Source organism: Pogona vitticeps, chromosome 1, assembly GCF_051106095.1.
Source record: "Pogona vitticeps strain Pit_001003342236 chromosome 1, PviZW2.1, whole genome shotgun sequence".
Classification (NCBI taxonomy): domain Eukaryota; kingdom Metazoa; phylum Chordata; class Lepidosauria; order Squamata; family Agamidae; genus Pogona; species Pogona vitticeps.
In genome coordinates, this window is record NC_135783.1 from 354,794,339 (window position 1) to 354,822,111 (window position 27,773).

The window sequence follows — 27,773 nt, forward strand, 5'->3', positions numbered from 1 at the left end:
TAGACATTGACTTTTTGCAATCGCTATCACGATTCGCAAAACAGTGATTCCTGTGGGGGAATTTTGCTGGACAATGTTTGGTCCCTGCTTCGCAAACCGATTTTCGCTAGATGACGATTTTGACAGCTCCCTCTGTGCTTGCAAAACAGGTGTTTTTGGGACCTAAGCTTCACAAGACAACAATTTAAACAGCTGATCGGTGGTTCGCAAAGCAGCTTTCCTATGGCCGATCTTCACTAGACAACGACGATTCTTCCCCATTGGAATGCATTAAACAGGTTTCAATGCATTCCTATAAGGAAATGCTTTTCGCTAGACGATGATTTCGCTAAACAGCGATTTCAGTGGAACAGATTATCATTGTCTAGCGAGGCACCACTGTATGAGCAAAAGGCCATGTATGGGGCATGTTCCTGTACAGCAAGACTTCACACAATGGACCTGTTTTGCTGTGCTATCATATAAATGTGTTTTATGCCAAGGGAGTCTAATCCTGATGAGAAAGTGGAGGCTGCATAATTAACCCAGATTAACTTGGGGGGGTTTGCATTTAATACACCCGGCTTAGTCTGCACTAAGCCACACTAAACCTTTGCACACGCACTCTTTGCTGATTAGCAGGGCCTCCTCCGAGCTAAGATTAATGCAGTTTTAAACTGAATTAAGTGTAGCCGGAGGAGAGCAAACAGTTGCTTCTTATCCTAATTGTCGGTGACTTGCATGGACCGAGCAGGATGACGAGCGGCGTCGAAATCCTGCATTTTTGGATGTTGTCATGCCAGAATGTGCTCAAGCAGAGGTTCTGTCTGGATTTCCCGAGATTGATGTACGAAACAGCAGCTTCTGGTGGTGGAATCCTGAGTTCATTGAGGATTGGTAGCGGGGGATCTGATCGGGTGTATGTATCAATATGGTTGCATGAGAGTGTGCTCAGTGTGTGGCTGAGGGCTAATATTTGGATTCCCGGTGTGGATCGAGAAATGGACTAGGACTCAGAAGGGCCTGGGTTCGAATCTCTGCTCAGCCATGGACACTCACTGGGGGAGTGGAACCGATAAAACCACTCCTTAAATATCCCACTGTACTTTGAAAGCCTTATTTGGTTTGCTGTGTGACTGGATAGCAAAGAACACACAAACGCACAGGACTTGCTGTTGGGAAGATCAGAAACTTGGTCGCTCTCTGGACCGGAAACCCCTTAACGACATTGGTCCACACGTTGGTAATCTCTAGGATTGACTCCTGCAACGCTCTGTACGCGAGGCAGCCTTGGAAGGTGATGCAGAATCTTCAGCGGGTGCAAAATGCAGTGTGGGCAGTTTTGTGTTGGAAGCACAAAAATACCATCGCCTCTCCCCGAGCCCGGCACACCTACGTCGGCTTCCCCGTTTGCTTCTGTGCCAGATTCAGAGGGCTGGCATTCACTCTAAAGCCCGTACTGGTTTGGGACCTTGTGACCTGGCAGAGCATGTCTCCCTAAGATTGTCCACTCGGGTTTCGTGGTTGTGGGTGGACATGCCTAGAGAGCCCCGGAAAACCACCGCCAGGCAACTGGACCTTCTTGGTGGCGGCCACAATGCTATGGGTTTCATTACCTGAAGATATATGCCAAGCTCCCTCCCTCCTTCCCTTTAGGAAACAGGTAGAAACTGTATTGATTAAGAAGCCTACAGAAACATCTTACTCCTTCGACAGCCTCATGGGTCCGTGAATCGGATTTTTGATTTGCTTTGCCGTTGCCTCTAGGTTTATTTTATATTTTGGGTTATGTGACTGTTTTCGCCTAGATCTCGTTACCTATGTCTTTGTGGGCTGGGTAGTTGTGTTTTTAATCGCTGTGAGCTTCCCGAAGTAGTGCTTGGGTACTAGATGGGCAGGATACAAATGTAATGAATAAAATATATAAAAGAAATAACTTAAGGACCACAGCTGTGGAATGAGACCTTCCGTGGGCTATCCCTGTATGTAAATTGCTTTTTCCTTTTAAATTCAACATGCCGTACTTTTAAATTATAAAAATGCAAACAAGAATGATTTCGGCTTTCTCTCGCTGGTACAGACCTGTCCTCCATCAAAGTCTATTAACGGAATTTATTTGGTTTCCATTATTCAGCATATTTTGTTCGGATTGTTTATTTTATGTACACCTGTCTTGGCGTTTGGCCGCTTGCCAGTAGAACTAGGATTTCATCCCATAATTCTATTAAGCTGGGTTGCAATATGTTCTGAATTTATTCTTCCCTCCCCCCGCGTTTTCTTTCCCATTTCAGTGTATCGGCTGTAGATGAATGAAATGCTAACTTTTCCGTCTGGATTTTAGGTTATGTTTATGGCCATGCAGTGTATTTCAAATTGATTTATTGACATATTTATTTATTTGTACCCAACCTTTCATGTGTGCTTTCCCGAAGCAGCATCCCGGAGCATTGTCACATTTTACTTTCACGTAAGTCATGCCAGGTCAGGTTAGTTTAAAGTGAATGGCTCAACCCACCTTTTTCTCCCCATGGCTAAAGAATGATCCCCATGTTTGTCCATTGAGGCCCGGACTATCTCTAATCCTTTCAGGTGTTTTCTTCCGAAAGCCATTGAGTGAAATGCTTCTCTTGCTGAACAGGCATCCGTGGTGTCATGGCTTTATCTTTTAATTCCTCATTATCACCTTGTTCTACATATCTTGGAATTGTTGTAGATCACAAGTTGAACATGAGCCAACAGTGTGATGGGGCGGCGAAAAAGGCCAATGCTATTCTAGGCTGCATGAACAGAAGTACAGTCTCCAAAGCCCATGAGATACTACGCAGTTCCCCTCTAATCGACACTGGCTAGGCCTCATCTGGAGTCCTGTGTCCGGTTCTGGACACCACACTTCAAGAACGAGGTTGATGAACTGGAATGGACGCAATGGCCTTCGAGGACCCTTCCAACTCAGCTGTTCTGTGATTCGATGCTAAATATCTGTCTTCATTTCATTAAAAAGGGTTCATGGTGGGGTTGTGCATGACCTCATCCGAAAAAATAAGTGTTGAATTCCAGAATGCTGATACAAAGAAGTTGGTGGGTAGCAAAAAAAGAAAATGGAAAAGTTGTGGCACGCAGAATACTAGCCAGTTTATTTTCAGTGCGAGCTTTCACGGATCACCATCCACTTCCTTGGAGTTGATGGGAACGTACTGTTTAAAACGGCCTGTTCTCATAATGAGATGGGATGTGAACAGGCTGGCTTCACATTTCCTTGGAGAAATAGGTGTGACAAACCCAGACCTACTGGGAACTATCACACAGTCACTAAGCTGCCACCAACCATTCCCTATAATAAGTCACACAGACCAGGGATGGATTTCCAAACAACAAAAAGAATAAGGTTTCTTTTAAATACAAACAGGGTAAATAAAACAATCAGGTGAATAAAATAAAGTAACGTGGCTTATTCTTACACACACAAGCATACAGTTTGGTTCACCTAGAACCTTTAACTTAAAGCACAGACCCTGAACCCATCAGTTCTGGCTAACCAACAGACCCCTGAACCTTTCAGGCTGGTACTCTGACACACAGTAGTACCCTGTCAGACACACAGACTCCCACAACAGCTTCTTCTTCCCCAGCTGCTGCTTCGTCCCAACCCAGTGTCTCACAGTCTGTCTCAGCATCTCCCTTCACCACACAGGCATCACATATTTATACAGTACAGCCCCTCCTCCTGATGTCCCGCCTTCCACTCCCCATAGGATGGAACTTTCCCTCCAAACCCATGACAGACAGGTAACATCAGTGCTGTTATGTAACACCTCCCCTCTTTATAAGTTGTTTTGTAGGGGGAAAGCTAAGGTGCTTTTTCCCAAAAAACAACCTGTATAAAACACACAACACCAATTATACCTACCATATTATACTTACTTACATTCTAAGTTAAACATTTCAAATAGGCATTTAAACATTTACCATATACATTACATCAATTTACCTTTATTAATACAAACCAATTTAAAAACAGGTACATTTTACTTTTTGTCATCATTATATACACATAGTCCATGTTCTTTCGCCGTCTTCAGTCTTCAGGTCTTCTTGATAAGGCGTCAGCAACACAGTTCACTGACCCTCTGACCACCTTCACTTCAAAGTCATAGTCCTGTAAGTTCAAAGCCCACCTCATAAGTTTGCTATTGTGGGTTTTCATTGTCTTTAACCATTGCAATGGTGAATGGTCAGTACACAGAACAAAATGTCTTCCCCAGATGTAAGGCTTGGCCTTCTGGATCGCGTAGACTATGGCCAAACACTCCTTCTCCACGGTTGCCAAATGTCTCTCACCTTTTCGAAGTTTCCTACTCAGGTAGGACACTGGATGTTGGTCACCATTCTCATCCTCTTGGCACAGAACTGCTCCTACCCCGCTGTTAGACGCATCGGTGTAGATGATAAACTCCCGGTCGAAGTCTGGAGCCCGCAACACAGGATAGTTGATTAACGCCTCCTTCAACCTCTGGAACGCCGCCTCACAGTCGCTGGTCCACGGGATGCGGTCATCAGCCTTCTTCCTCGTCAGATCGGTCAGCGGAGCCGCAATCTCGCTAAACCTCGGGATGAACTTTCTGTAGTAGCCCACCAACCCAAGAAATGATTTGACTTTTTTCTTGGTGTTGGGTCTAGGCCAATCACGAACAGCTTCTATTTTGGCCTCCAGGGGTTTTATCATTCCTCCCCCTACCATGTGACCCAAGTATCTTATTTCTGGGCTACCCAGCTGACACTTGCTGGCCTTTACTGTTAGCCCTGCTGCACTTAACCTCTGCAGCACTAACTCCAGGTGTATCAGGTGATCTTCCCAGGTATTACTGAAGATCCCTATGTCGTCAATGTAGGCCACTGTAAAGTCACTGAGCCCTGTCAAGGTCTGGTCCATCAGCCTTTGGAATGTGGCTGGTGCATTTCTGAGACCAAAGCTCAGGACTCGAAACTCATAGAGACCAAAAGGGCTGCAAAAGGCAGTCTTTTCTTGATCCCTGGGATCAATTCTTAATTGCCAATATCCCTTCACCAGGTCCAATGATGAGATGAACCGACAACCCCCTATGGTTTCAATCAGGTTGTCTAGCCTGGGCATTGGGTAGGCATCAGGAGTGGTTACACGGTTTAATTTCCTGTAATCGACACAAAACCTAATGCTCCCATCAGGCTTGTCCACAAGGACTATCGGAGAGGACCAAGGACTAGAAGAGGGGACGATTATGTTCTCCCTCAGCATCTCGTCCAGCTCCTTCCGCACCTTGTCCCTATAGGGTCCCGTTACTCGGTATGGGGATACTGCCTGCGGGGGTGCATCCCCTGTGTGGATCCGATGCATCACTCCCTTCACTATCCCCGGCTTGTTGGAAAACACCTGTTGATATTTATTAAGCAGCATTTTTAGTTCTTGCTGCTGGTCTTGGGTGAGTGCAGGACTGATCTTTACCTCCTCTGGGTTGTATTTTACTTCCCCTCTACCCTCCCAGAAGGGTAATTCAGCTTCCTCACTCTCAGCTGCTTTTATCGCGAATAAAACCCTCTGTTCCCCTCGGTAGTAGGGTTTTAGGGCATTCACATGAACCACCCTCCTTGCTTGGTTCTCCTCCTGCTCTATTAGGTAGTTCAGGTCTGACATCTTGGAAATGACCCTATATGGTCCTGCCCATTTGAGCTGCAGTTTATTCTCTCTGCAGGGCCTAAGCCAAAGCACTTCCTCCCCTGGGTCAAAGTGCCTCTCTCTAGCTTTGCGGTCATACCATGTTTTCTGTCTGACCTTCTGAGCTTGCAGGTTTTCTGCTGCCAGCTCTAGATTTCTCTTTAGGTCATTCATCAAGGTGTCTATGTATGTCACAACGTCTTGTGGGTCATCCTGGGTGATCTGCTCCCAATTTTGTTTGATCAAATCAAGGGGCTCTTTCACCCCTAAGTGTGCAGCAAACATGTCAGAGTGACCCCTTTGTAAGATCATGGGGCGATACTTTTCAGGCACCACCAGCTGACTTCTGATCCCATCTCCCCCTTTTGAGATATTTCTCAGGGTTTCTCTATATAAAATCCCCTTTTTCTCCAGAAATCTCACTGGGGTTTCAGGTGTTAGTTGCGCGTCAGTCACCTGTTCAAAACACTTTTGGAGAGTGGCGTCTGCCTTTTGCTCCTGTCCAAATCTGCTGTCTGTGGTCAAGGTTTCCACCACAGCTTCTGAACTCCCCTCTGCTACCGTCTCTGGCTCATCATTACCCCCCTGAACTGTCCCTGTGGTGGCTTGTGAGCGTGTAATCACTAGCACCCGTTTCACCTGTTCAGCCAGGTCATTTCCCACGAGCACGGCTGCTGGCAGAGTCGATGAAATCGCTATCCGCCAATCTCCCCTCCAGCCTTGAAAGTTGACAGGTACCTCTGCTACTGGCAGAGAGATTACCTGCCCCTCAATACCTGCTACCTTTATGCTCTCATTTGGGATTATAAACTCCCGGGGAATGATATCGGGATGGCACAGGGTTACCTGGGAACAAGTGTCCCGCAGCCCCCTATACTGACGGTCAAGTATTCCTACGTCCACCCCGGCTGTCTCAAACAATTGAGAATCTGTTTTTATCAGCAAGCAGCGCTTTACCTCCACAAGAGGACCATTTTCCTCAGCCTGCTCAGCATAGGTAGCTGTTCCAGACTGAGTAGCCATGGCAACAGGCTCCCTCTGTGACACTGAGCCTTGCTCTTGCTGGACACAGAACACAGCTTTTGGCTTGGTCCCACTAGAATTCTGAGGCACCATTCCTTTTAGCTGCTTCAATTTCTCACACTCTGAGATCAGATGACCCTTTCCCTGACAGAAATAGCATTTTCTGGTGTATTTTGATTCTCTCTCCTCTTGTTTGGGTTTTCCCTCCAAATTCTGAGGGCTTGGTTTCATGCCTGAGGGCTTCCCTTCACCATGGGCCCCTCCCCCTTGCTGGCTTTTCCCTGGTCCCTGAGAGTACTTGCTGTAGGTTTCTTTGGGTTTACCTACAGATTTCCCCTCACCCAAGGGCGTTCTTATTTGGGAGATAAAATCTGCGATTTCTGCGGCTGCTGCCACAGATTTCGGTTTCCTTTCCCTCACCTGGAATTTCAATTCCCCATGCAGGACTGAATAGAACTGTTCCAGGGCTATCAAGTCTTTAAGCTGTTCATAGGTCTCTGTTCCCTCCTGCGACAGCCATTTCTCAAGCAGCCTCACCAATTGGGCCCCCACTTGGGTAAAAGTCTGTTCTGGTTTTTTAGTGAGGGACCTGAATCTTTGTCTCAGCTGCTCTGCATTTATCCCATGTCTTGCAAACACCAGTTTTTTGAACTCTGCAAAATCTTTCATCAGTTCCTCAGGCATCTCGGCATAAACTTCAGCAAGGCTACCACTGATTAAAGATCGCATGATGGTCATCTTCTCAGTTTCCCTCACTGAGAAGTCCACAAACGCTCTTTCCACTAAGGAAAAGAACACCTCAGGACAATCTCCCTTGTGGTACACAGGGAATTTCTTCAGGTCAGCCTTAGACAATTGGCCTCCCTCAGAATCCCTATTGTTATTATTGTTCTGGTTCATCATTTCCAGTTTTCTTAATTCAAACGCCATTCTTTCTTTTTCCAGAGCAATTTTCTCTCTCTCTAATCTTTCTTCTTTTTCCAATTGCCTCATCCTCAGTTCATGCTGTTGGGCTATGAGTATTTTTCTGAGTTCTGGGTCTTGCTCTCCTGTGCTGTCACCTTGCACTGAGCCAAATTCATCCTCAGAACCTTGGTCAATCTGGGGGTCTTTCACTTCACTCATGTCTGCTATCTTGCTTCGAGTCAAGGGCATAATCCCCCCTCAGAACAGGCTGCTTTAAAAAGTCAAGCCTCAGAATAAAACGACCACTTTTTTTCCTTTTTGCCTCAGAACCAGCTCTCCCTAGAGATTGCTGCTGTTCTTCAGCACTACTTGCAACAGTATCGAGTCAGAGCCTACCCCCCTCTGCTGGGCCTCTCAGCTGGCAAGCTAGCTCGCTGTTGCTACGCAGATTTGCCTCAGCTTTTTCCCGCCAAAACTAGGCTGCCTCAGAGCACCTTAATCTAAGTCTCCCCAGTGGGCACGTTCTTCTACTAGCGCACCTCCCCGTGAGGTACACCTAGAAGATTACCTACGCGCCTCAGACTGTCCCTGACTAGACCCCCCTTGCTCTGGGCACACTTGCCAAGGCTTTGCTGGACCACTGGACAACTGGACCAGTCGTATCCCACACGCTGGACACCAATCAATGTGACAAACCCAGACCTACTGGGAACTATCACACAGTCACTAAGCTGCCACCAACCATTCCCTATAATAAGTCACACAGACCAGGGATGGATTTCCAAACAACAAAAAGAATAAGGTTTATTTTAAATACAAACAGGGTAAATAAAACAATCAGGTGAATAAAATAAAGTAACGTGGCTTATTCTTACACACACAAGCATACAGTTTGGTTCACCTAGAACCTTTAACTTAAAGCACAGACCCTGAACCCATCAGTTCTGGCTAACCAACAGACCCCTGAACCTTTCAGGCTGGTACTCTGACACACAGTAGTACCCTGTCAGACACACAGACTCCCACAACAGCTTCTTCTTCCCCAGCTGCTGCTTCGTCCCAACCCAGTGTCTCACAGTCTGTCTCAGCATCTCCCTTCACCACACAGGCATCACATATTTATACAGTACAGCCCCTCCTCCTGATGTCCCGCCTTCCACTCCCCATAGGATGGAACTTTCCCTCCAAACCCATGACAGACAGGTAACATCAGTGCTGTTATGTAACAATAGGCATTCCCCATTTGCTAAGGCTGCCAGCAGCCTGGACTCACCTGCTTCAGATACGTGTCTGTTTGTGGCACATCTCAGAAAAAGAAACATTATGGGAACTAGCGTGTGTTTGAACACGAAGAAAAAAAAATAAAAATGTGTCCATCTGAAAGATGTCTCTAAACTCACCTCCCCCAATTTAGGAAAAAAAATTGTAGAAAACGCATTATTTTAAAAAAAATGCTTATAAGACATTTCTTTTCTGGCTGGGAGGTCCCCCAAATCAATATATGCACACTTTTCCATACAAAGAGAGGTGGTCAGGGAGACCTCCAGAAACGGTGCCGCAAGGTGGAGGCCGACAGGAACGGCTGGAGAGAGCGCAGGGCTTTAGGTCTCTGGCTGTGTGGTTGCCATAAATTGAGGGTGACTTGACAACCCGTAACAACAACAATGAATGGGTTGACCTCCAAAGTGTCCTGTCCTCCACGGCCCTGCTCAGCTCTGCCTGTGGCTTCCTGTAGGAAGTCGGTCCGTCTTACATTTGGTCTTCCTCTTTTGTGATGGCCATAACCCACATTGTGAATTTCGTTGTATGGTATACTGTGTATATACTTACAATGACAATAAATTATATTATTATTATTATTATTATTTGGAGTTGAGTCATTTGGGTTTGAATGTACAGTGGTGCCTCGCACAATGATTGCTTCATACAACGATGAATTCACACAGCGATGGGTTTCTTTGAGGAATTTCCCCCATCGTTTAACGATGTTCTCTATGGGGGAATTTCACTTAATGATGTCCCTTTTTCGCTCCTGTAAAAGTGTCTTAAACTGTTAGAAACCTGTTTTAAATGCTTGCAATCATTAGCCCACCTCCTGAACCCTATGCAAACTTAATTTGGTGTTGTTCTGAGTCTTCGTTAATTTTTGGTGATTTTTTTTCTCTCTTATTGAAAAGCACTGGTCCAATGCTTTTCAATGAGAGAGAGAAAAAAATCACCAAAAATTAACGAAGACTCAGAACAACACCAAATTAAGTTTGCATAGGGTTCAGGAGGTGGGCTAATGATTGCAAGCATTAATCTGTTCCAATTGGAACGGATTAACCGGTTTTCAATGCATTCCTATGGAAAATGGTGTTTCACTTAACGATGTTTTCACATAACGATTTTTTAATGGAACCAATTAACATCGTTAAGCGAGGCACCACTTGTACGAGATATATCCGTCCAGCCCATTCTGGCTGAGAACACAGACTTTTTCCTTGTTCTGAGGCAGGATGCTCTATTGACGTAGCTTTACCTTGTAATTAAACATAATCCATTAATGACTGGGGGTTTTCCCTTTCTGGAAAGGTCTCTTCTTTCACCTCAGACATCTCTAAGCTCCGAGTGATGCTTGCATCTATATCATCCGGCTCTGCGGGACCTAGAGAGATACAGCGAAGCGAAGAAATACTGGCATCAACTCTGTGGTGGCCATCTTCTCTGCCTTAGGGCAAGCCCCAGGAGCCAAGATTAATTGAACACACAAAGGCATTAAATGAACATTAAGGCGGATGAATTAAAATTGGTGCAATCTATACATGATTCTTAAATAAGGAAATGCCGCTGTCGCTCTTCTGGGGCAGTCCGTGATCCGTTTCCTAGCGGAGAGCTTAAAACGGTGAGGTCTAGGAACTTGGAAAATTGCTGTGGGAAGCAGCCAGGAGACTGGTGGTATAATTAGAGGGGTGGCAGTCACTTTGAGACCTTCTTCCAATTCATTTTTTTTTTAGATGCATTGGTTCAAACTCTCCTTGGCATCCATTCTTAGCCATTTCATGTTCTTCCTACCAAAACCAACCGTATTGCACATTTCTTGCCCGGATCGATTCACTCACCCCCTCCTTCTTCTTGCCAGCCTCCCTCATCTGACCTTCATCATTCTAAGTAATTTCAAAGTAGAGATGAGCACGAACGTCCAAATTGGTGGTTCGTGCCAGTTCGTCCTTTGGCCAAACAGTGGTTTCAGTGATTTGTGCCCATCTCTCTTTCGAGGTAATTTCCAAATAAAGGTTAGGATGATGGCCTCGATGGTGACCAAGCTCTGAGAAGGATGTTCAGTTGAGGGAGCTGAGTGTCGTTCTCTCCTCCCGGAGGTGATACAACGGCCGTCTTCAAATCCCTGAAAGGCTCTTCCGTGGAAGATGGAGCCACTTCACGTTCTGCTGCTCGAGAGGGTAGGGTTGAAATGGTCAGGGAAGAGATTTTGCTTAATTGTGAGCAAGGACTTCTCAGAAATAAGGGGTTTTCCCAGGAGTGGAGAGGACACTTCAGAAGGTGGCAGGACTTCCTTCACTGGAGGTCTTTAAAGAGAGGCTGGGTGGCCACCAAGTGGTCAAGAAGGTGGTCAAGAAGGCTTAGCTGGGGAACTCTTGCTTTGGCCGAGTTTGGACTGAGATGACTCGTAGGGTCCCCTCCAGCTCCCTGATTGCATGGGTTAGGGAGTTATTAACGATAAGCAACCAGATGTCTTATTTGGAGAAGAATAGCTCATGAATTAGCGCCTGTCATTCCTTATACAGGTAACACATTGTAAAACCCGGCTGCCTGATCAATCAGCAGCAACCTCGATTCATCAGCGGAGCATCTCAGCCCTAGGACACAGCAGCCGCCACAGACATGTTTTTCAAGATGTTGGCTTCGAACGCGCCATGGGCGGGCAGGATGGGGAACGCGGCGGGAGGAGGAGGAGGAGAACTGTCTTTCAAAAACAATAATTTGGTGGACCAGCCAGAAACGAGGAACTGGATTAGATGGCCTTTGCTGTGGCAATTCTAGTGCCTTTGCCGTCATCATCATTATCATCATCTTGGCTGTCTCTATGGTGTTCTGATTGCTTCTGCCACTCCTCCCTGGTTCAGAGAAAGCGCGAGTCTCCTCTTGGTTTCCGGTTCGCCGGCCTCACGAGGTTTTTCTCGCCCTTTCCTCTGCCGTCCTTTCATGCAGCCCGTTTCCACGCTGCATGAGAAGATGCACACAGCCACGGTCTCTGTTCGAGAAGGAAACGAATTCAGCACATTAAAAACCTCCATGTTTATAAGCATGGCAAAGGGGCCCGCTTCTTCGGAAAGCCCTTCCTGGTAGCACCGTAATTAAGATGGAAGAAATCCCCAGCCGGCGGCTGCAGCAGCGAAGGCTCCTGAAGACAAACAGGGCTAACAAACTCTGAAATAGTGGCAGCAGCTCAGCTTTTTATAGCACGTCGTGAACGGAATTGATCCGCAGAGCCACAGCGAGCCGCGGGGCTTTAACTGTACCTGTTTTCCAGGGAAATCAGTTGTGAGCTGCCTCTTCCCCCTCTTCTCCCTGGTCTCTATAACATGAGAACAGAGAGAATCAAATTGGGATTATTTTAAGGAACGCTGCGCTCTCTCTCTCTCTCCTCCAGAGCGCCAGAGGATTGGATTCGGAGACTCTGGAGGCCGGAAGCTTAAAATAATCATCTCGTTATGCACGTTCTACGTCAAGGTGGCAAACGAGGAGTTGCAAGAGCCGGGGAGGGGGGGAAGAAATCATAATTCTGATGGATATAACAGGGTGTATGGAGTGTAGCCTCTAGGGCTCCGTGCAGTTCCCGGCAATTTCACAGCTCACGAGAGTCCTCCAGACCATTTGTGTTTCTTCCATATTTCATCTTATTTAGGAAAAAATACGGAAAAATGCTGTTTTTTTCTTTTGGAAGCTTCCAGAAACAATGATTTGCTATCCAATTAGAGGCTCTTAACTCTCCCAGTGGAAAATTGGAGCACAATTCTGGAAGCTAGGAAGTGGCCCTTGAAAGAACTGTTCACATTTTGGGAAGCTCATCTGGCCCTCCGTGATTCCTCTTCTTATATGTGGCCAAGTCGCTTCTAGCTTAGGGTGACCCTATGAACTAGTGACTTGTTAATTTTATTTTATTTTATCTATATACTGCCCCATTAGGGTTAAAGCACTATTCTGGGCGGTTTAACAGCAGGTTAAAAATCATGTCAGAACAACCCAAAGCACTCACTGTTTAAAAAACCCAGAAGCACCAAAACATGGGTGGGTGGGTGGGTGGGTGGATGGATGGATGGACAGACGGACAAATAAATACATAAATAAGGCTGAAACTCTTTGAAAAACAAATTGCAGGGTCTTCAAAACAACGCAATGTAGTAGTGATTGGAGATTTCAGTCATCCAGATATATGTTGGGACGCGGATTTTGCCAAGTCTGGCCCTTCCAAGAAATTCCTGGCTTGTGTGGCTGATCATTTTGTCCTACAAAAAGCAGAGAAAGAAACGAGAGGATTTGCTATCCTTGACTTGATTCTGATCAACAAAGATGACTTGGTGGGGGAAGTGGCAGGAAGGCGAACTCTAGGCGAGAGGGACCATATCTTGCCTTCAGCAAAGCTTTTGACCAAGTGCCCCATGAAATCCTGATTAGCAAGCTAACTAGGTGTGGGTTGGATAGATCAAGTGTCAGGTGGATGCACAATTGGCTATAGAATGGTACCCTGAGGGTGATGATGGTACTCTGAGGGTACCCCACTTGTGATCTTCTCCCAGTTAGAGAAGATCACGAGTGGGGTACCCTAAGGCTCAGTCCTGGGCTTGGTGCTCATCAATATTTTTATTAATGACTTGGATGAGAATGCTCGTCAAATTTGCAGATGATACCAAATTGGTATAGCTAATATCCTAGAAGACGGAAACAAAATTCAAAATGACCTTGATAGGATAGAGCAGTGGGCTGAAAGCAATAGAATGAAATTCAACAGGGAGAAGTACAAATTCCTGCACCTCAGAAAAAGAAACCAATTGCACAGTTACAAGATGGGGGAGACCTGGCTCAGCAAAACCACAAGCAAGAAGGATCTTGGAATTTTCGTAGATCGGAAGCTAAATATGAGCCAACAGTGTATTGTGGCTACAAAAAAGGCCAATGCTATTTTAGGCTGCATTAACAGAAATATAGTTTCATCTTCACTTTTCTATGATTCTATGGTTCTTTCCTAGCCCTTTCACGGCTGCCCTTCTGGTGCTGATTCCTTGGCTTCCGTCTCCATTTGGATCGATGACTGAGCCAAGGTATAGAAGAAACTCCGAGAATGTTTGCCAACCCCTCCTAATCCTTCCAGGGTTGCTATTGTTATTTTCTGCCTTCCGAATGTGCAACTGCTGTCTCGATGAAGTACTTTCTTCCTTCGGCCTTCCTCGGTTATTCTTTCAGATGGCTGCTCTTTACTACCAGTACGGTGTTGTGCCTCGCCTACCATAAACTACTGGTGTTTCTCCTGCCAATTTTTGCTCCTCTTCCATCTGAACCCTACGCAGTTCGTTTTGCAGAGGTGGTGCCTTCCTTACCTTGCCAGGGTGATGGATGTTTTTGCCACTCAGGGAAGTTCCCCTTCAGTAAATGAAAGGGGAGGAGCAACTCAGAGAGATTTCATAGCATAACTTTCCTTGATGAATCTCTGTCTCTTTTATCTTGTCTGTTGAGCAACGTGAAGAAGGAGGACGAAGGAGAGTTTGAGAAATGACCTGGAGATGTTAGGAGGCAAAGCTAATCAAAAGGGCTGCGTGAATGTTTCCAACCCACAAAAGGATTTTGCAAATGGGCATTTCCAAACGTCGTGTTCTGTTCCCTCCCGTTTACCAACAGGTGCTCGCCTGGAGGCGAGGCTTTTCCATTGCAAGTGAGTAGACTGGTGCCTTCTCTGGAGCCTGCTTCGTCTGAAAAGGGACAGAGCTGGCCAGCCAAGCAGGGTGGACAAACATGCAGTGAAATTCTGCTGGAGAGCCAATGTAGAAACTTAGAAACTCTTTGGTGCCCTCGGAAGCCGTCTCTCTCTGTGGGCAGGACATGCATTTTTTTTTCAAACCAGGAAGCCTCCAGTTCAACTTCTGGAAAGCCCCTGGCCAGCTGCTATCGGTCTGAGATGCCAGTAGGAGGCTAGATGAGGCCAGGTGGCCTCATTCCTTTCCCCTCCTTGTCTCTGGTGGCTTTTTGCTGGATGGACATTTGCTCTGGTCCAGTCAAGCCATCTCACAGAACCTTTTTGCAAACAGTTCTTGGAGGTGGATCAGTCTAGCATCATGGACTAAGCTGGGGTCTTCAGGGGTCAAGACTGCAACCGCCCAGAAACTCAAGCCGCCTTGCCAGTTGTCCCACCTTCTAAGAGTTCAGTTGTCTTTCAGCTTCTGAGTCTGGGAACATCTGGCTTTTTTTAAAAAAAAACCGACAGAGGGTAGCCCAAGAAGAGGAAATCCAGGGCTGAATGGAATCCCTGCATCTTACACACCGGGACTGCCATGTCTTTATAGCAGGGGTGGGCACCTTGTCTATCTCCAGAAGCCACTTCCACCCTTCCCTCCTCTTTCAGGCTCCTGGTTAGGCCTGGTGGAGTCCAACCCTATGTGGAAAGGCAGAAGCTTGCCACCTCTGACTAAGAGACACTGAATTCTGAATTCCTTGCCAGACAATTCCCAGGGCGTGGAATTAACCCTCCCGCTCCCCCCACCCCCCGCAAGCCGGCTTCCCTTCCTGCCCTTGACGCGGCTCAGCTAAACGGATTGCCTTTCCTTTCCATCTCCTCCCCTTCTTTCCAAGAGGCCATGCCGGGTGGGTCTCCTGCAGGCATCTAAGGTGTCACTCCACAGTGTGCTTTTTATTCCACCTTGGGAAAGCATCTCTTCCGAGGGAAGACACTAGCATGGCATTAATTTAGCAGAGATCCGTTCTGACTAATTGTGATTGAATGCTAAAATAGCAACACAAAACCAATCCAATTACTACACTTAATGATCGGTGTCGGAGCTTATGTTCTGCATGGGGGGGGGGGGGGAGCGCGCGAAAGCTACAAAACCTCCAAAGCCAACTCTCCCCTTGAAATGGGAGCGAGGCGTAACGAAGCCCGTCCTGTTTTGATGTGTCTATGATGGTTCCCTTTCAGCGGTTGGTTGCAAATGTTAGAGATGGTGTGTTTGTCTCGAGAAAGCCTAAAGGGAGGATTTCTGCTTCATGCCTTTATGATGAAGAATTTCCAGCGATGGTCGATGGACATGAACCGCGACGGGTGATGCCTGGCCGCTTATTTTTGCTCAGTTTCCTTTGCATTTCCCAGCCAGGCTTGCCTCCCAGAAAAAAAAAATATCTGCAACTGTGATGGAGTTTCTGCAACAAGGAGGATCAGGGGGCTGGAAACCAAGCCCTAGGAGGAAAGACTGAATGAATTGAGCATGCTTAGCCTTGAGAAAAGAAGATGGAGGGGGAGATAGGATAGCACTCTTCAGATACTCGAAAGGTACAGAGGAGGGGCAGGATCTGTCCTCGATCATCCCTGAGCGCAGGACAGGCAACAATGGGCACAAACTGTAGGGAGACAGATTTCCGCTGAATGTCAGAAAAAACTTCTCAACTGTTAGAGTGGTACAACAGTGGAACCCATGAGCTCAAAAAGAGGTACTGAACGCTCCGGTGCTGGGGGCATTCAGGAGAAAATTGGACCACCCTCTGTCCAATCTGAGCGGGGGGTAGGACTCGATGGCCTTATAAGTTTCTCCCAACTCAATTCTTCTATGATTCTAGGATCCTGTGACTCTGAGGGATAAATTGGAGGCTACCCGTAAAAAAGGGTTGCCATAAGTCAGAATCAAATTAATGGCATGCAGTTCTCATTATTAGGTCTGGAGGCTTGAATACCATTTCCAGGGAAGCCCATTTGAAGAAAGCAGAAGGAACTTTGAAGTGAATGTGGAAAGCGTAGCATCAAGGAATCAAATACATGCTCGGTTTTTTTTTTACCCTTCCGCCATGTGCGTCAGAAGTTTTCATGAAACACACAGCAGATGTTCAGACAGACAGCAGTTCCTGTGGTTTTTGCACTGTGGCAAAGAGGGGCGGCAGTCACATCCGACGTTTCCTAGCCTCTAAATCGGAGGCTACCCCGTGGAGAGGCACCTCTTCACCAGAGAGGCCTGTCCCTTTTGCATGTTTGCGAAAAGACACAGATCCCGGCTTTTCTGCGCCATTGCTTTCAATGAGTGAAATATATGGCTCTACATCCACAGATGTAGTCAGTGATGAATCTCTGGTCTGTTGGATCAATATTTATTTATTTATTTATTTATTTATTTATTTATTTATTTATTTATTTATTTATTTATTTATTTATTTATTTGATTTCTACCCCACCCCCTAGACTCAGGGAGGCTTACAAATATCATAAAATATCATAAATATGATATACCGTCCTTTGTCCACTCAGAATAATTTATTGTTGTTGTTTAGTCGTTTAGTCGTGTCCGACTCTTCATGACCCCATGGACCAGAGCACGCCAGGCCCTCCTGTCTTCCATTGCCTCCTGGAGTTCGGTCAAATTCATGTTGGTCACTTCAATGACCCTGTCCAGCCATCTCGTCCTCGGTTGTCCCCTTCTCCTCTTGCCCTCACACTTTCCCAACATCAAGGTCTTTTCCAAGGAGTCTTCTCTTCTCATGAGATGGCCAAAGTACTGGAGCCTCAGCTTCAGGATCTGTCCTTCCAGGGAGCACTCAGGGTTGATTTCCTTTAGAATGGATAGGTTTGTTTTCTTTGCAGTCCTGGGGACTCTCAAGAGCCTCCTCCAGCACCACAATTCAAAAGCATCCATTCTTTGGCGGTCAGCCTTCTTTATGGTCCAGCTCTCACTTCCATACATCACTACAGGAAAAACCAATGGGCCCTGGTAAAATCCAGTTGCACCCCTGTGATAGTCGGTTGAATCCCGTTCCCGCTGCAGGATGCGAGATCTTTATGAGCCAAGGTGATGGCTGTCCTGGCGGTGAGGATGACGCCAACGATGATGTTTTGCCTGCCACCGATGAGTCATCGACTTTGAAACCAGGCAACATCCGTGGGGAAGCCGTTCCCACCAAATGTGTCTGTACGGATTTTTTAAGGGGAAGGGCAAAGCTGCTTAGGGGGATGGAGCGTGAATCACACGCCTCCCACACAGTGCTACTACACAGCGCAGCTGTCTGTGCACATGAAAAGAAGACATCTGTTAAGTGTGGGTGGGAGAGGAACCCTCTCCCGATTATGCCCCCCCCCAACATCATGGCAGGCCAGAGGGGCAGGGAGGGACCATTGCCAGTGTCCACAGAAATGACGTCGATGTCAGCAGGACCTCTGTCCTGTCGTGCCCAGGTTTGAAGGGTCACCTGATGCTGGACCCCTCAGATCGAACAGGGCAGTGTTGGAGGACTGCTTTTCCTGTGACTGTGAGCGCACTCCCTACCATAATGGGTGGAATCTCTCCTCCTCTTCCACATTGAAGACTCCCAGACCATTTCTTCTGGACCAGCATCAGGATACAGTACATGCAGTAACACAGCTGTCTGGAGAAGGTCTGGTGTTCTTGGGCGAGTTGATGGAGAGGATGGTGGCCAACCAGCTGCTGGCTTTTTTTTGAGCTATAGATAGCCTTGGGGTTTAGGCTGCTCTGTGGAACAGAAATGGCTTTGGTGGCCCTGGAAGACCATCTCCTGAAGGAAGCTGACCTGGGGGGGGGGGAGAAACCCGGCTGGTCCTTCTGGATCTTCCTGCAGCATTTGAGACGTCAACCACACTATCCTTCTGAGACAGCGATGATGTTTAGGACTTGGAGGCTTTGCTTTTCAGGGGTCCCAATCCTTTATCAAGGGCTGATCTAAGGTGGTACTCCCTGGGGACGAGGTGCCTTCCCCTCGGGACCTCCGTCACGGGCTCCCTCAGGGATTGTTGGTCTCCCCGATGCATTTTTAGCATCCGTATGAAGCTGCTGGAGATCCAGAGTTCGTTGTCATCAATAGGCAGGTGACATACAGCTTGCTCGCGCTCCTTTTCTTCATCTGGAGGTGATGGTGTGCAGGTTTTGGAGCGCTGACGGACCTCAGTAATGGACTGGACGAGGGCCAACAAACTGAAACTGAATCTGGATAAAGGCAGCCGTCTTCCTGTTGGGTGGACCATCAGACTGGTTAGAGGGAGATTTACTCTTGGACCCAGCTTCTCTCTGTGGAGGCCAAAATGCCTGCTGTGGCCAAGGGTCCCTTTTATCTCTGATTACAGGTCCCAGAAGAGAACAACCCATATCCCCATATTTGTATGCCTTTGTTGGCTCCCTGTTAGTTTTCCTCCTTAGTTCAAAGCGCTGGTTGGGCTCTATAAAGCTCTTAACTGTTTAGGACCTTGGTACAGTACTTGGTGGAATGCTTTTCATGCAAAATAGTTACCTGTCTAACCTGCTGCTCTATGTTAAAAATGATGATACCTACGAAAGCCAAAAAAGATAATACTTAGGAACCAAGCTTTCTCAGCTGTTGGCCTCTTTCCTTTGGAATAAACTTCCAGTCACCATACCTCTTAGTTTTCAGGAAGTTAATTACAACCGAACAGCACAAACCCGCCTTTTTCCCCGTGTGTTTAACTAATTGACCTGGGATGTCCAAATTTGTTCTCAATTAGTTTAATTTATTTAAATGCATGTTTTACCAATTCAACGCGAGATGGGGTCTTTAATTGTTTTTATTGCATTTTCCAGTCTGTTTCTTCACTGCAATTATGTTTCCATGGGTTGTGAACCCCATCAGTGTGAGAGAGTGCTCACGCTGATGGGATGGTATAGAACTCAAAAATGTAGATGAATAAATAAAAACAAATTGATTTAGGATCCCAGGGGAACAAATGCCCCACTCCCTGTGGACGGCCTTGTATTCCATCCGTAGGATACCATATCTAGAAAAAGCCCCCTCCCTCATGACCACCCTTTTTAAACTTTCTGCGCCCCTGGTGGGATTATGCTTCTCAAGGATGTTTGTAAGCCAGGAACCAGTTTCCACCCTCTTTATGATTTTCAGTTTCTGGCCAGTAGAAATTCATTTCCAGGTGCCCTTCAGTGTATTTGTTCCTGTTCTGTGAAGCAGTCAATGATTTCATGAGATTTGGGGTATCTGCAAAAATGCCTCCCTGTTTCTGTTTCTGTTTTGTCTGGTCTATGACCGATGCATTCTTTTATTATTTTAGTTTGTATGTTTTGCTTAATTATGTAAACCGCCCTGAGGAGTATTTCACTAAATCAGGCAGTCTAGAAGCTCCATCCATCCGTCCGTCCGTCCGTCCGTCACTAGGAGAAAATGTAGAGCAAAAGAAATTAGGTCCATGTAAAGATGGTGCTCTAAAATTTTGGAAAGAAGTGTGGGAAAGGCCAAACAGACATATCAAAAACGCCTCATGAATTAAAGAAATGTGTAAAGAAATTCAAGGAAAACAAATGGATGATGTTGTAATAATGACTGTAATGATTAAGAGGCAAGTAAAGGCTGTGAAAAATGAGAATGCTCCTGGTCCAGATGAGCTGCATGGATTTTGGTTAAAATGTTTAACAAAGTCTCCATCAACGTATAGCAATGCAATTTAGCCACTTACTTCAAAATTCTACAACTGAAGACTGAATGAGAACAGGCCACACATTCCTGATAATAAAAGATCATCAAAAGGGCAATGAACCCAGTAATTATTGACCAATTACATGCTTTCCAACAATGTTCAAGCTCTTCACAGGAGTACTTGCAAGATCAGTATATAATAACAGAAAGCTCCCTAAATCCAACTGAACAGAAAGGGAACTTTAAAAAGCCAAGAGGCTTATTGATAAAATGAGACTGAAGAATGCAAAAAGATGAAAAACAAACCTTAACATGACCTAGACTATAAAAAGGCATTTGACTCATTGCCACACAACTGGATTAACACCTGTCTAAAAATATTTGGGATTAATAAAACCATTCAGAAGTTCTTCAAGAAAAACATGGAAAAATAGAAAACCATCTTAATGGCCAATAGTGAAGAAATTGGGAAAGTTATCATCAAAAAAGGAATATTTCAGGGGGATTTTTTGTCACCACTGCTATTTAACATTTTACTAATCCCCATGTCAATAATTTTAAATAAAACTGGATTGGGCTACCATATTTCAGAACAAGCAGGGAAAAATCAATCATCTCTTATAAATGTATGACCTAAAACTATATGCAAAAAGTTTGATGGAGATAGAATCACGGCTAAACACAGTGCAAATATTTAGTGAAGATATCCAAATGAAATTTGGAGTTCACAGATATGCAGCTCTGTCTATAAACCATGGCAAAATCCAAAAACTAGATGGAATAAAGTTTAAAAATGGTAATGTTATAAAATAACTCTTAAGTGATGAAAATTATAAATACCTTGGAATACTGGAAGCAGATAACATCATGCACACAAAAGTTAAAGAACTGACAGAAAGGGAATATATCAAAAGACTGCGGAAAATCTTAAAATCAAAATTAAATGGTGGAAATACAATCAAAGCCATAAACACATGGGCTGTTCCAGTGTTTAGATACCTAGCTGAAATAATAGATTGGACTCAAGAAGAATTAGATTGAAAAACATGGAAACTAACAGACAAGCATCACACACTGCATCAAGAGGTAATGTGGTCAGATTATATTTACCACAAAAAATGGAGGCTGTGAATTACTGCAAATACAGCTCGTAGTCAAAGAGAAAACAAGAAACCTAAATGATTATATCAGTACAATCAGAGAAAAATTACTTAAAGTAGTGAAAATGGAGAATATTTTGAAAAGAATAGAAACAAAGGCTCAATATAAGAAACAACAAATTGAAAATAAATTAAAGAGCTGGAAAAATAAACCACTACATGGACAACATCTGAGAAATATTGGTGGAAGGCATCATCATAATTCAACATGGACATGGCTAAAACTGGGGGCCCTTAAGAAAGAAACTGAAGGCTTTATTTTTGCCGCACATTGCACAAACAGATTACAAAGTTAGACATGTTAGAGTGGCAAAGTTAGTGCAATGGTCATTATGCAAAAATATAACTTGCCAGCCTCCAAAACCAATGGGAACATCAGGTAGATAAGGTGTCAGAAAATAAGGAAGTCAAGATCTTGTGGAATTTACCGATCCAAATGGATGGACACCTTAAACATAACATACCTGACACAGTAGTAATAGAACAAAGAAATGTCCGGACCACTGACGTTGCAATTCCAGGGGATGCCAGAGTTGAAAAGAAAGAATTGGAAAAACCAACAAAATACAGAGACCTGGCCATCGAAACATGTTGCCTCTGGAAGAAACACACTTCCGTGGTCCCCGTAGTCATTGAGGCTTTGGGAATGATATCAACAAATTTCACACAGTACTATGAGCAGCTGCGGATCTCAGAAACAACACCATCAGAGCTACAAAAAAACCCCCAGCAATATTAGCAAAAGCATACATACTATGCCAATATTTAACATACTTAGTTTTTTGGTTAAAACTTGTATCTGTTATATAATACCAGTCAATGTTTCTATAATTTTTGACTGTGCCTAGTGGTTTTGAACAACAACAATCATCATCATCCTCTCCGGCATTCATAGAGGCAGGTGTATCTTCCCCTGGGCGATGTTCTCTCTCCTGGCGTAGGGACCTGGAAGCAACGTCTCGTACGGCATAGTTTTACTTCTTTGCCAAATGAGACAGAAGTGGTTTGCAAAGAACAGTTTTGCATCTCGCCTTTGAAAGGGAGAAGAAAAGGTTGCTGTCTCTTGGGGTTCAACTAGCCATCATTTTTTGCTATTTACTTAGATTGCCTACCTTTTTTTTTCTGCACCGTGCTTTGAAAAAAAAAAAAGACAAGAGGAAGAATAGCAGGCACCAACTTCCAGAAGGAACAAGGAGGCTGATGAGAAGCGCCAGGAGCAGTGTGGCTATTTTTACCTGCCTGATAGGCTATTTTTTGCATTCATTTGGTTAGGCTCTCATTTCAGCACCGCAGATGGCAGAGTTGGTTTAAGGAGCCTCCGATCACGCTGGGCTCGGGAGGAAGAAAGTGTTAATCGGTCCAAATTCAGTTTGCCCTTTGCAATTGGGGTGGGGGGAGGACGTGCCCCAGATGGAGGAGAATCTTGTTGGGAGTGCACAACAAGTGGGGGGGCTTGATGACCCTTAGCAAGGGAGCCGAGATGGATGCAGGGGGGGGGGGAGTGGCGGCACCAAGAAACACTAAAAACTAAGCTAAGTAATCATTGTAAGCTTCTAAGGTGGGCTATTCCTCCTCCTTCTGGTTTTAAAAAGACAAACCGATTTTCCTTGCTGCATTCTGTAAGCAATCTATCCTGTAACTCAATCCATTCGAAAAACTCCGAACACATCCCATCCTCCACCTTTTCTACCTGTCTAGGACCTCCTTCCTTTGACACACGATAGCTGCAAACCAATAAACGTCCAAGAGGCTGAACACGACTCCCCACCCAGAATTCCCATGAAGTCTACAGGTGCGTTATCTCGACTCCCAATGAGTCGGTAAGCGTGTTCAGTCTTCACTGGGCCTCTTCATGTCCTTGCGTTCTTATCTCGGTTCCCTCTGCATCAGGCAGGCAGTCATTCTGAAAAACGGTCTAACACATTCCAATGCTTTAAAATCATTGTATTCACGAAGGCTTTCACGGCCAGGATCTAATGTTTGTTGTGGGTTTTTTGGGCTCTTTGGCTGTGTTCTGAAGGTTGTTCTTCCTAACGTTTCGCCAGTCTCTGTGGCCATGGGCATCTTCGGAGGACAGCACTCTGTGCTCTGATGTAGTTGGCTTGGGAGTGGAGTATTTATGGCTGTGAGATAGGCTTTTGTCCTTTTCTGTAGATGGGTGATTAGTGTGTCTTCTTGTGGGTGTATTGTTGTGCTAAGAAGAGATTATCTGTCACTGTGGTTGATGGGTGTCATTAGCTGGTCTTTTGTGTGTAGTGATTCCCTTTAAAATCATGTTACACAGAACCCAACAGTCTCCATTTTCTTTGACTATGATTCCCACTGTCCTTCAAATCATCACAGATGTGGTCATGGTTGGGAATGACGTAGCGTTTGTGAGACACAAGATGATATCCTTGCCTCCAGATGCTGTATTGTTGTTGTTGTCGTTGTTGTTTGCATTGCACCTGTTTCTGTTGGGGGACCCTTTAATCTCTTTTAAACCAGTGGTTAGATGGTTTGGCATCATGGGTCGCACAACTGTAGATGCAGGAACTAATTAACTCATTAATTTATTGATGGCTCACCTCCCCAAGGTGGTTCAAGGTGCTACAACTAACAAGCTAATGGCCAAAATCCTGGTATTTAGTGTAGGAAGCCCTAGAGTCAGTGGCGATCTGATTCAACTCTTCCATCCATTTCACTGATTCAGTGGGGTTACTCTAGAGGGGCTTAATATGTTAAAGCAAGAGGATTGCAGTCAACATGAGATATATATACATCAACCAAATAACAATATTAAAAGCCACCATTTTTAAAAAATGCCTAATAATACACCCGCTTCACTTAAAACGACGAGAAAGGAGATTTCGCCAAAACATTAGGAAGAGTTTTGTGAGAGCAAGAACTGTTCAACGGACCGCCTCGAAGGGTGGTGGGTTCTCCTACAGGGATCATCATCACCATCCTAGAATTACAGAGCCGGGATACTTGAGCTGTGGATTTTCTGCTTTGCTGGCGGGTTGGACTCAAAGGCCCTGGCCATCCCTTGTTTATTTAATTAATTAATTTATTAGATTTGTATCTCGCCCATCTAGAACTGCGTCTACTCTGGGAGGCTTACAGTAAAAACATGAAGAAAAACCTATAAACAATTAAAATGACAATTCAGATCAATAATATTATAATTAATACTTGTGTGAGTCTATTAAATCCTCCGTTTTCCAGGCTGTGTTTTTAATTGTACAGATGTCTGCGAGTGATTCGTTACATCCCTGTTATCAGGAAAGCCATTCCACAGCCAATCATTACAGAGATGTTGTGGAGTTATTTTTAATTAGAGATATTATTAGATTATTATTTTTTAAATGATGTTTCCTTCTTCCTTCCCAAATCAAAAGCAACACAGGTCCTCTGGGAGTCCCACTGGGGAAGAGGCGACCCATTAGCTTCCCTCCCCGGAATAACCAAATATTTGTTATTTGCGGCAACCCTCTTGATAGGGATTTGCTGGTTGGGGCCAAGAAGGCTCCCTGTTTCCTTCAATTCTGTGGGCTTTCTTTCCATGGGTCCTGTGCGTACCGGCAGAGCAATAAAAGGACATATATATCAAGACAGTGCCAAAAAGTTGTGCACAAGTGGTCAGTGGGGGAATGCCATAGGCATCCTGGCACAATCTCGTTTCTCTACCACTCCCTTTGACCTTCTCAAATCTTCTTGAGTCTTAGAGGAAGAATGTAGACGATGGTCAGGACTGGGAATTAGTCTAAGCCTATCCTCAAGAAAGTTACCCCACCCCACCCCAAAAGGTTGGATGCCGCAAGGTGTAGCTAAAGCGGAGCTGGAGGAGATTTTATTTGTGCAACACAAGCTGTGAATCAAGCAATGGATTGTGCACCCAGCAACCGACACCCTGCTACTTAGAGAGGGCTGGTCGTGTGATAAAGGCCTGTTGGCTTCTGACTAGGGTGGCCACGAGTCCTCTTTTATGGTCCTCCGTTCGAAGTCTCCCAGAGGACATCCTTCCTTTTTTGGGTCTCCTCCGTTAGAAAGGCTCTCCTGTCCCAAAAGGTAAAGGTAAAGGTTCCCCTTGACAGTTTTTGTCCAGTCGTGTTCGACTCTGGGGGGTGGCGCTCATCCCGCTCTTCAAGCCGTAGAGCCAGCGTTTTGTCCTAAGACAATCTTCCATGGTCACATGGCCAGTGCGACTTAGACACGGAACGCTGTTACCTTCCCACCGAGGTGGTCCCTATTTATCTACTCGCATTTGCATGCTTTCGAACCGCTAGGTTGGCGGGAGCTGGGACAAGCGACGGGAGCTCACTCCGTCACGTGGATTCGATCTTACGACTGCTTGGTCTTCTGACCCTGCAGCACAGGCTTCTGCGGTTTAGCCCGCAGCGCCACCACGTCCCTTGGCTCCTGTCCCAACCTGAGTTTAAAATAACAGAGGGGGATACGAGGGACCTTGAAATGGCCCATCAGACATTATTAGGCAGCAGGTGCACAGGTTATGTGGTGACTGCCTTTCCCTTCTCAGAGGAGATCCATCATCAACATGCGCCACCAAGTCAGTTCTGACTTATGGCCACCCTTCCTAAGGTTTCTTAGGTAGGGACTACTCAGAAGTAGTTTCCTATCCCCTTCTTCTGGGGGCCTCCCGTGCAGCTTTGGCCCAGGGCCACCCAGGCTGGCTCTACTCGCAGGAGTCCGAACGGGGAATTGAACTCCCAACCTCGGGCTCCACAGCTTGGTCCCCCTACCTCACTGAACTGTCCAGCCAGCTCAGTTGTGCCTCTGCATATGAATGAGAGCTGCAACTCTAGTTAAATCGTTGTGTCCTTTTTTGACCCTCTGTGTTGAGATGTGCAAGGAGGTAACTAGAGGATGCTGTAGTTTTCTAGGTTTCCGAGACCTGTGTTTCCTCTAGACAATTAAAACAAAAGGGGAAAAAAAGGAAAGAAACCGCCCTGGTGCTTCCCAGAAGGCCTGAGTCTTTGTGTGTGAAGTGTAGTTCTTTGGGAGGTGCTTTCTATAGAACCTTAACGGCAACGAGTGGAGTTCTAGGTTTTCCAGGAAGCACTGGGGCAGCTTCTTTTTTTCATATACATCATCGAAAGGAGAAGCAGGACCAAGAGTCCGTAGAAGAGAAGTCTTATTACAGGAAAGCAAACTGGAGGTGCCCGCAGGTATCTATTGGTGTGTGTCTATGGACTAGAACTCCCAGAATTCTGCCCAGGGAATTCTTGGAGGATTCTGGGAGATAAGAGTCCACACTTATCTTGTACTGTCTATATCCTCTCTGTAAGCTTACGTAACTTTTGAATACAGTACATGGTTGTTAAGGTCCCAACAGATTTCGCGTTGTCCTTTTGTCCTCCGGGAGTTCTGTTTGGCAGTTTCACTGCCTATAAAACCCAGCTCAAAGCTCCATTTGAACAGGATCCAGCCTCGGAGTCGTATTCCCGTCCAAGAGGATTGGGGAACGACACGGCCAGCACACGCTTAGGCGCTCGGCCAGGAAGTGGAAGTGAAGACCATCCCCACCACCCCCGGCGGCTCCTTATTTAGATCCTTTGTGGTCCCAGGCTGTTCTCCTTCGGACCCGTTTCCTCGTTCTTAAGGGGGTTCCTGCCATGGCCGCTCTTCTCCAGCCTCTTCTGGGCCCAGTTCCTTTCTGAAAGAGCCAAGAAGCCAAGAAGGACTTCTTGAATGTTTTGTTGATTCCCTGGGAATTTTTTTGGAGGCACGAAAGAAGCCACGGAGAACGGAAACTGAAGCATGTTGAGAATATCTCCCTTCTTATGGTGCTGAGTTCCGCTTCCCTTCTTATTTATGGGGATGAGTCCCTCTGTTTGAAAAAAGTTCTAACAAATATTTTGTAACATAGGAAAGAGTAAGCAAGTTCATGGCTGGATATTAGGAAAAAAAACTTAACTGTTAGAGCAGAACTAGAAGACCTTGTGGTCCAACCTAGCAGGATTCTTCTAATACTCTTGTATCTCACTGGTGCTGCTGTTTAAACTTTATGATATGCTTTAACCCCCAACTGATAATTAGTGAAGGAGCTCCCTAGTGGGGAGCAATACAAGTTTAAAAGTTGTGTTGGCGACCAAATGTATGGCTTAGCCAAGAGTGTGCCTATTCTCTCCTCCCCTTCTGGTGGAGTGGCATTGCAGGAGAGATCCACCTGGCATATAATTGTCCACAGGATTTAGATTACGTGATTCTATATTTGGACTCCTGCACTGAGCAGGGAGTGGGACCCGATCGCCTTATAGGCCCCTTCTGACTTCACGATGCTGCGATTCTGTCCATGATTCAAGATTCCCGAGCGGAAGGTTGGACTGCACGTGAGAGATAGCCCGTCGTTAAATGTGAAAATCACCGTTGTGTCC

At 45.6% G+C, this 27,773-nt stretch overlaps 1 protein-coding gene and 1 long non-coding RNA gene across 3 annotated transcripts in view; both read left to right on the forward strand.

The window, feature by feature from the left end:
- The window catches only part of MDGA2 (MAM domain containing glycosylphosphatidylinositol anchor 2), a 504,154-nt gene that overhangs the window by 36,051 nt on the left and 440,330 nt on the right, over nucleotides 1-27,773 (forward strand). The window lies entirely within an intron of this gene.
- LOC144586335 (uncharacterized) lies at nucleotides 198-9,095 on the forward strand. Its single transcript, XR_013541117.1, has 2 exons — nucleotides 198-3,247; nucleotides 8,830-9,095. It is a non-coding gene; the product is annotated as an uncharacterized LOC144586335 (long non-coding RNA).